Here is a 10377-nt window from a genome sequence, read left to right on the forward strand (position 1 = left end):
TACCCTAGACTTGTGAGAGTTTAGGTGATCCTCGGATTGTGGAAACATGGGTTAGCTGGTTTAGGTTGGTGGTTAAATTTATTCTAAGTTCTTATGAACAAATTTTTGTGTGTTTAACTTGAAGGTGGTGGCTGGAAGGTATAATTTGAGAAGCGTTAAGCCTAATGGCACAGGGGAAGAAACAACTGCTAACGCAGCGGCAGCGGCAGCGACAGCGACGACTGCTACCGAGGCAACCAATACGGTGCAGGTTAATGTGGGGGAGATGATGGCTCGGTTACTTCAGGTTGTTCAGAACAATAATCAAGGCCAGCAGGGTGATCCATTTGCAAAGAGAAACAAAGACTTTGGTTTTTTGGAAGGTCAAAAATTCTCTGGGGATGGAGGACCCATTGCAGCTGACGCTTGGGTTCAGAAATATGAGATGGTGTTTGGTCGTATACAGCTCACCGAGATCCAAAAACAGGAGTTAGCGACACATCAGCTTGAGGGAGCAGCCCTATTTTGGTAGAGCTCGTGGAATGAGGGTCTAGACATGACGACTTTGACTTGGGCAGATTTCAAGACTTGTTTTGACCGAAAGTTTGTTCCTGCTGCTATTCGGTCTCACCTGAGTAATGAATTTTTGAAATTGACTCAAGAGGGTAGAACAGTGATTGAGTATGTCACCAAGTTTAATGAGTTGTCGCATTATGCCCCTTACTTCGTCGACACGCAGAAGAAGAAGAATCAGAAGTTTATTAAGGGATTGAATCATTATCTATCTAAGTCCCTTATTCCCTTTGATGCTGAACCGTTTGACAGAGTTCTTGACTTGGCACTGAAGTATGAGGAAAAGGAGAAGCAGTTTAAAGAAGGAAAGGCCAGGTCGGAGAGACTTCTAGGGGGAGTCACTTACAGCAGCGGGATGGGAACAGATACCGACCCTATGATCAAAGGCATAAGGGTCAGCAGTTTCAGAGGCCACAGCAACAGGGTAGTCAGGGAAATTTTAGACCTCAGGGTAATTTCCGGCCTTAGGGCAATTTCCAGCCCCAGGGGCACTATTATCAGAGACAAGGTGGTCCACGCCCTTAGGGTTATCGAGGACAACGGCAACAAGTACCACAGTTGGGTTATCGTCATCCCGTACCTCAATTAGAGGGGCCCCCACCGATCCGACCAGTAGCACCTTAACTGATCAATAGGAAGTGTTTTGGGTGTCAGCAGTTGGGGCATGTAATCAAGGATTGCCCTCAGATACAGCAGACGCGACAGGGTCAGACAGCTCCAGCCAGGGCATTTGTAGTGATGCCACAAACTGACAAAGTGCAAGGTACTTTTAATCTCTTTCAAGAACCCATTAGAGTACTTTGATATTGGTGCCTCTCATTCTTTTATATCTAGACAGTTTGTAGAAAGAGAACATATTGTAACTACCTCATTGTCTAGACCTATTCGTGTTGAGACCCCTTTAGGAGGGGCAGTTAATCTTTAGGAGATGTGTAAAGATTTTGAGATTGACTTTGTAGGTAAAGTCTTGTATGCAGACCTAATTGTGTTAGGGTTTGAGGGGCTTGTAATTATTTTGGGTATGGATTGGCTGCGAAAACACTTTATGACTCTAGATTGTGCTGGAAGGACTGTAAATATAGATATTCTTGATATGCCACGACTTACCCACACTTCTAGCGATGGAGAAGAGCCGGTGATGACGAGTTTTCTATGCTCAGTAGAAATCCCTAAGCAGGATATTAGTGAGGTAGATGTGGTGCGTGAGTTTGAGGATGTATTTCAGGAGATACTTAGACCTCCACCTCGACAAGTAGTAAAATTTCGTATTGACCTAGTGCTGGGAACTGCACCGATTTCTAAGGCGGCATATAGAATGGCGCCTAAGGAGCTTGTAGAGATGAAAAAGCAACTGGAAGAGATGATTCAGAAAGGGTTCATTCGTTCAAGTAGCTCCCCGTGGGGAGCACCTGCGATCTTTGTCTCCAAGAAAGATATCACTCTCCGTATGTGCATAGATTACAGAGAGCTAAACAAGGTGACTATCAAAAATAAGTATCCGCTACCTAGAATTGATGACTTGTTTGATTAGTTGAAGGGGACAGCCATGTTTTCTCAGTTTGATCTCAAAACGGATTACCATCAGATGGGTGTGTCAGAGAAAAGTATACCGCTTACTGCTTTTCGGACCCAGTATGGGTTGTATGAATTTCCTGTAATGCCTTTTGTTTTGGCAAATGCTCCTGCCTATTTCATGGACTTGATTAACAGAATTTTTCAACCGTATCTAGATAAGTTTGTGATTATCTTCATAGATAATATCCTGGTATATTCTAAGAATGAGGAGAAACACAGTGAACACTTGAAAGTTGTATTGCAGACTTTGAGGGAGCAACAATTATACGCTAAGTTCAGTAAGTGTCACTTTTGGGAGAAAGAAGTTCGATTTTTGGGGAATGTTGTTGTAGACGCGCCCGAACGTCACGGGGGGAAAATCCCGTTTTGTTCATTAGGCTCACTACAGTTCGGACTCAAGTGTCACGGTTCTTAATCTGATCTTGCAAAGTGCAATGCGAGATTGATAAATCACCAAAGAGTCCAAATCCGGCAAATCGTTTTGAAAAACTGAATTTTAGAAAGAAGTGTCAAACATGAACTGCTTTGCTAGATACAGAGTCGCCATCTAAATATTTTATTTTTGGGAAATTTAGGAAACCCTGACTCGTGCCTAAGGCCACGTGTCCGTCATCACCAAAGTTGCCTCGGCTCGGGAACTTGGGTACGAGAGGGGAAGGTCATACAATGAGCATCCCTGCTCGTCCGATCAAAGATCGGCCTTTACTAACATGATATCTTATTTTTGAAAACACATGTGCTCTTATTCCGGTTATTAATCTAGAATTACTATGTGATACGCACAGCATACAAGTATTGTGATAACCCTATTCCGTAATTAGCTAATTGGTCCTTATTATGAGTTTGATTATGTGTTTAATATGATTTTGTGTGCAAGTATGTGAAAATATGTGGTTTTGAATTTTTATCTGTTTACTGTAGGAATATCTATTTGATTATCTGCTTTCAAAATTAAATTGAAGGCCTTATCGGCCACCGAAACCAAAATTGATTACGCCATTGTGATTGGTATAATTTTTAGAGCCCACGGTGAAGTTTAATTGAAAAATTGATTCAGACCAGATTAAGTTGACTATTTGGCGAATTAGTGCCCAATTATTTTTTATTATTAAATTGTGGCTAGTGGGGGTTTATGTGAAAAGGCACTATACACTCAATTTCCTCCTTTTATCTTCATTTGGGCTAATCAACTCTCTAGAAAGAGAGAAGGCCGGCTGTTAGAGAGAGAAAGGGAGAGACTTGTGTAATTTTTGGCTCAAGCTTCGGGATTTGAAGATTTAACTCAAGAATTGACTAGAGCTTGGGTGTTTGAAGCTCTTAGGTGAGTGAATTTGTGAATATTAGTTGTGATTTTGTGAATTTAAATTGGAATAATGGTCAAGAACGTGAATTTGATTGAGCATGATGTAATTGAATTGGTTTTGTTGAATTGAGAGCCAATATATGCATGCATGTAAGAAATTGTTTTGAATTTGCATGTTTGAGCTTGAAATACATGATTCATGTAGAGTTTTGGTTAAAGCTCATGTTATGATCACCATTTGTATCATCTAAGTTGAGAATGAGAGTGATACATCACATGCATGTACAATTTATGAGGATAAGAGCTTTGAATACATGAATATGTTATGATGAAAATGAGTTTAGTGTAATTTGAGCCATGCATGTGATTATTCTGTGAAATTGAGCTCCATTATGTTGTAATTTAGTGTTTGTACCATGTTAGTACATGAATATGTGAAGTTTGAGCTGAGATTATGAGTTTGGAACCTTTGGAGGTCGCTTTGAGCTCAAGAACACATTCTGGAAAACCCAGAAATTTGATGTCCGCTCGAGCGGGAAAACCACCGCTCGAGCGTGAATTTCGTGCTCCTAGTATTTTCTGCAGACCATGATGTCCGCTCGAGCGGGGAAGTCCACGCTCGAACGGGGAGCTATGTAAGATGGACTTCCGCTCAAGCGTCCAAGTTCCACGCTCGAGCGTAAAAATGACATAACCAGTACTTTTGCAGACCTCATGGGTCCGCTCGAGCGGGGAAGTCCACGCTCGAGCGGGGACCCTGTTTCTGAAAATTTTGTGTGATCGTTCTGTGTTTTGTTTTCCATTCTCTTTCACTTGCAAGCACTCTTAGGCATGCGTTAAGCATTGTAATTGAGTTAAAGAGATAAGAATGAAGCCTAAAGAGGAATATGTGAATTAAAGAACGGATTGAATCGTTTGTGACCCATATGTGTTATATGATGTATAGGGTCAAGCTTCAGGGCAAATCCACGAGCCGATCACTGTGAGTAATATCTTAACAAAGATATATTAATTATGTTGTTGTCCAAATTGCTTACTTCTATGTAAGTCTTATAAGTTCATTGATTCGTTTGGTGGACAATGGTTGTTAGAATAAATGAATGGGCCAGAGACCGTTTTGATAAGAATAAATGAATGGGCCAGAGGCCGTTTTGATAAGAATGAATGAATGGGCCGAAGGCCGTTTTGACATGAATGAATGGGCCTAAGGTCGTTTTGACAAGAATAAATGATTGGACCGAAGGCTGATTGACATGAATGATTGGGCCGAAGGCCGATTGATATGAATAATTGGGCCGAAGGCCGATTGACATGAATGATTAGGCCGAAGGCCGATTGATATGAATGATTGGGCCGAAGGCCGATTGACATAAATGATTGGGTCAAAGGCCGATTGACGTAAATGGTTGGGCCAAAGGCCATTTTGACACAAATGAAAGTTTGACATGCATGAATGGGCCAGAGGCCAGATTGACATGAATGGAAGTTTGTAGGTCTAAAGGCCAGTTTGATATGGAAGTTTGAAAAGGCCAAAGGCCAGTTTGACACGAATAACATTTTGACATAAATAACAGTTTGACACTAATGAATTGGGCCCAAGGCCGTATGATATGTTTGGAATCGCAGTTACTTAACTTACATATGTCTATCTATGTATGTATTAGTAGAAATATAAATTGGGCCCAAGGCCGTTTGATGTATATTGTTCCAATGTATATTCTTTATTTGATATTATTCACTGAGTTTTCGCTCACGCTCATTCATGTGTTTGTAGGTAAGCCAAGAGAAGTCCAAACCCAGCCCCAGTGAAGTCTGTATGGAACAACTAAGGTTTTGAAGAGTCAGCCCTTGCGTCTCACGCACGAGACACGTCTTCACCCTTTTGCCATTCTATGTTATTTTGTCATGTTGGCGAGGACTTTGATGTACGTCTGTATATAGCTTTGTTTTGGCTGACTTAGATTTGAATGATCCTGTCTATATAAAACTTAATGTTACTATACTTTCTGTTGTGAGTTATTAACATACGTATGTATGGAATGTTATGATGTGCATATAAGCATGGCTCTATGGACAAAGCTTTAAATTTGCTTCCGTTTGGCCCATTTACTCTGATGAGTTTTGTCTTATTTGGTTTGAGGCCGTAGGTAATCTCGTGATTACTGGCCGGTTATGGCCTTAACCCATAGGGGCGGGTTCGGGTCGTGACAAGTATAGACTAGATCGCCTAAGTTGGAACAAAACATCTCATGTTTATTTTTGAAAGCGGTTTGCTACTCGCAAGTAGGCTAAAATGCGAATTTTGCCACCCTCAAGTGGGCTTAGAAAATATGGTGATTTGCCACTCTCAAGTGGGCTTAAAACTCGCAATCAATGAATTGTTCCAATTTAAATAATCCAACCTTCACCCACAGGCATTCGGGCAGTTATATCACATAAGTAGTTAGGCTCATGGCAAGCATGCTATTATGGCAGTCACTCACACACATGCAAGGATGCTAAAGCATAAATACTTACTGAGTACTCCGAGCCAAAACAAAAGATAGTTAGTAATCATGCATGATCCTAGCTATGTCATGCCTAATGCAACACATGCAAAATACAACTAAGATAGGCTCGGCTATTCTAAAATGTCATGCGAAATGCAACTTGATATATGGATTCAAACATGAATTGAAATACAATGCAGTTAGTATGATGCGCCGAGCCCGGTGCATGCAATACGGATGAATGGATGCACGCATGCAAACATAAGGATGCTAATCCAAATATGCCCTAAAACTAACCATCGAAAGCTAGCAAATAAAAGGGAGAATAAAATGGGGGTTGGGAGACATGTATCACATACATGCACACTTATTACAACAGTTGGCCCTCTTGACGGCGGGTCCGAATGAACAATACAGAACCGACTAGCTAATCTAAGCTAATCTAATTAAACTAGTTATTACACAACATAATGAATAACAAGCTACAGCTAATTATTACACAACTCTAACTAATTAACAAATTAACTAAGTTAGCAATTAAATAAGCGTATAAACTATATGATGTAGGCTGCCTTAGCTCTGCTTTGGATGACAAATGATGCATGCATGCTCGAGTCGCCTTCTTCGGAAATCCCTCGCGACGCCCCGACTTCCCTCTGTTTTCAATTGATCTCAGAAACTTGCACCAAGCTCTAGAGAGATGAAAATCCACCTTGGGAATCTGTAGGGATGCGGCCCACCAGATATTGGCCTTGGAGACCACCGGCCGACCAGTTTTTGTGGTGAAAACCAGAAAAAGTGGTTGCCCAGCCACATTATCTGGTCGGCCGACCAGTTTTTGCTGCTGGTTTTTGGTTTTCTGTAACAGAGGGCAAGAGAGGGGCATGGCAAAGTATTTGCAACGCATGTGTGCACAACCATCCTCCCTATCATTACATGAGCTCAAGGGAGTATAGTTCTCGATTCTCGGGCCATCGATCAAGTATCTCAATGCATGATGGCTGAGGAGCCGAATTGCGCAACTCAATATGAAATGAATGCACATATGAACCCGTAAAGCCTAAAACTCCATCATGTATAGTCAAGAGTGTCGGCAACCGGGAATTGAGACACGTTGCATCACTTCGAGTATGAAATGCCCCTCGTTTCCCGTGTTTGGGCTAACTCCTATCCCAAACATAATGCAGCAAACATGTCATGCATAAAGCGACCTCAAGTATGCAACCTAATGCGATACAACTTAGACATGAAAACATCCAAGGGATGGACATGCAAACATGCAACTAGCATACACAACGCTATGAATTACATGGCATACACAATGCTCATGACGCTTGCATACACAATGCACATGGTAACTAACATACATAATGCGATGAAAATGGCATGCACAAGTATAATGATCAATCATGCAACAACATGACATACTCAATGCTATGAACCACATGGCATACTCAATACACAATGGACTTAAACCAAGATGGATAGGCCTCAACCATGTCCAAATCAGTGGCCAATGGTGATGAAATCAAGGCAACAAAACACATACAAGCATACACAATGCAAGGGCCCAAGCCTAAGGCACAAAACACAATTTTCCAAAAGCATTGAAAGGATGCAACATGGAGTACAATGGCATGTGTTCCAGCACTAAAATGGCATACAAAATGACTTCAAATCATGCAAACAACTCACGCAATGCATGTTGAAAGGCTCAAGCATCAAAAGCTAGTGAAGTATATTACACTACAAGCATGCATGGCAAGCATCATTTGACCAAGGAGCCTCAAAATAGAGCTAAGACAGTCCAAAATATGAACAAAATCATGTTGGAGCATGGCCAAAATATGCTAGAATGGTGGGCCAAAACATCATGCATTCCAAGCTAATAAACAGGATTTACACTACAAGCACATGGAGCATGTGAGAGGCTACTAAACCAGCCAAAAATAGAGCCATGATAGGTCAAATGATGACCAAAAACCCACTGAAATAGAGCTAAAACATGCTAGATTGACATGTTACCTTGATGAGCCATAAATGGGAATACACTACACATATGAGAAGCATGCCAAGGGTGACCAAACCAACCATGGACAGAGTCTAGGCAAGCCCTAAAAGTCACCAAAAAGTGCCTGAACCAAGCCTTGAAAGTATGAAAATGTCTGTTCATTTGATAGGCCAAAATGCAAGTAAACAAGACAAAAAGAGAGAGGGTCACCCCTCTCTGATTTAGGACCTCAAAACCACATTGCAACCACTAAAAATACACTGGATTTCAGTGGCTAAAAGGCCAAGCAAGGATTAGCTCAAAGGCCCTAAGGCATGGCACAAAACAAGACCAAACAAGGCATGCAAGAGGGTAGGAGACCCTCAACACCCAAAAGGCCTTAAACAAACATGTTAAGTGCTCAAAAATGAAGCTTTTTTTCAGTTGAAAACAAAGCTCAAATAAGCATGCAAGTATGGCTAAGAGAATGATCAAGACAAAGCTTAAAAGGGGAGAAAAGGGGTTACCCTTGAAGCTCAGCAAAACCAGCAGGTTTTCTGAACAAAAAACCAGCTTTTCAACCTCCAAAAAGGTCCTCCAAGAGCCTTAGTTCAATGGTGGGGTGTGTGGTTAAGAGTTGTAGTGTAAAGGTGAAGAACAACACACACTTTAGGCACCAAATATAGACATATAGAGGGAGATATACACTTGTTCCTTAGGCAAAACTCAGAACCTCTGGAATGGAGAGGGAGAGCCTCTCTTATAAAAAAACAAAGGGTTCAAGCTTCTTGGAGAAGCTAAACTTGGATGCAATCCCTCCATACACGTGTATGGAGGACACAGTCTGTGCCCTCCAGCTGGCACAGCTGGCATCCATACAGTCTGCCAAAACAGGGGGAAAGCTGTTGACCAGAAAAGGTGGTCGGCTTGTTACTTTTAGTGGTCGGCCGACCACCCAAAGTGGTTTCCCAGGCAAAAAGTGGTCGGCCAGGGGAAAAGGTGGTCTCCACACTGAAAGCAAGCCAATGGTGGGGTGGGAAACCAGAAAATGTGGCCCATAGACCAAGAAAACCAGTTTCCCGACCAGAAAATTGGCTGGCGGGAAGCAAAGTGGTCTGTCTCCAAGGAAAAAGCTGGTCTTCCACCCTTGTACCACTTTCCAAACAAGGAAAGTAAGGTTTGTACCCAAGCCAAACCAAAACGGATGCAAGAAGAGGGTTCGGGAGGCAAGACGCGCGGCCGGGAGCCCCAAAAACCAGCTGCCGAGCATCAAAAGTGGCGTACGATAAAAAAAGTGGTCTCCTGGACCACAGTGTCCCTCTAGATAGAGGAAACAAGGTGTGTTCCAAAAACCATGCCAAACGGAGAATATTAAGCGGTACCGAGCCGAGGCGCACGGCCGACGGCTTTGAAAATCGGAAACTAGTCTCCAAATGGGAACAGTAGCCTACGACCATGAAAAGTAGCCTACGACCACTGAGAGATGGTCTATAAGACCTCTCCCTCCCTCTGGGAAGAGAAAACAAGCCTTGGTCCGCGGATCGAGTCAAAGTACAAAGGGTCCCGAGGTCCGGAGGCGAGGCTTTCAACCAAGAACTCCGAAACCTCGAAACGTGCACAACATGCGCAATCACCGAGCGCTCAATTATGACGTCTAAGTCTTAAGGTCGGTAAAAAATGGGATGTCCACAGTTGTGTCCAATCAGGGAATAGCGGTAGATCCTAAGAAAGTTGTTGCGGTCAAAGAATGAAAGCTGCCTACGAACCGTACAAAGGTGAGAAGTTTTTTAGGATTAGTCGGTTATTACAAGAGATTTATAGAGAAGTTTTCCACTATTGCAATACCCATGACCAAGTTGACCCGCAAGAATGTGAAGTTTGTATGGATAGATGGTTGTGAGAAAGCTTTTCAGGAGTTAAAGCAACGGTTGACTACAACACCGGTGTTAACTATACTAGTACAAGGGGAAAAATTAGTAGTGTTTACTGATGCAAGTGGAACTGGGATGTGATGTGTGTTGATGCAACATCAAAAGGTTGTATCTTATGCTTCTCGACAGTTAAAACCTCATGAGAGACGATACGCTACTCATGACTTAGAGTTGACAGTAGTTGTTTTCGTATTGAAAGTGTGGTGACACTACTTGTTTGGGGAGCGCTTTGAGTTGTACACAGATCACAAGAGCCTCAAATATCTTTTTTCTCAAAAAAATTTCAACATGAGATAACAGAGGTGGGTTGAATTCGTCAATAGTTATGATTTCAAGATCCTTTACCATCCAGGGAAAGGAAATGTGGTCGTAGATGCACATAGTCGACAACATGGGATTATAGCTTCTTTGATGATTCAGGAATGAAAGTCCTTGGAGTTAATTTCGATGCATGATGTTAAACCAATAGAGAGTGCCGAGAGGGCATAGATTGATAGTTTGACCGTACAGCCGACGTTACTGGGTAAAGTTCGTCAG

This window comes from Camellia sinensis, chromosome 3 (assembly GCF_055761805.1).
Source record: "Camellia sinensis isolate YWXY chromosome 3, ASM5576180v1, whole genome shotgun sequence".
NCBI classification, from domain to species: Eukaryota; Viridiplantae; Streptophyta; class Magnoliopsida; order Ericales; family Theaceae; genus Camellia; species Camellia sinensis.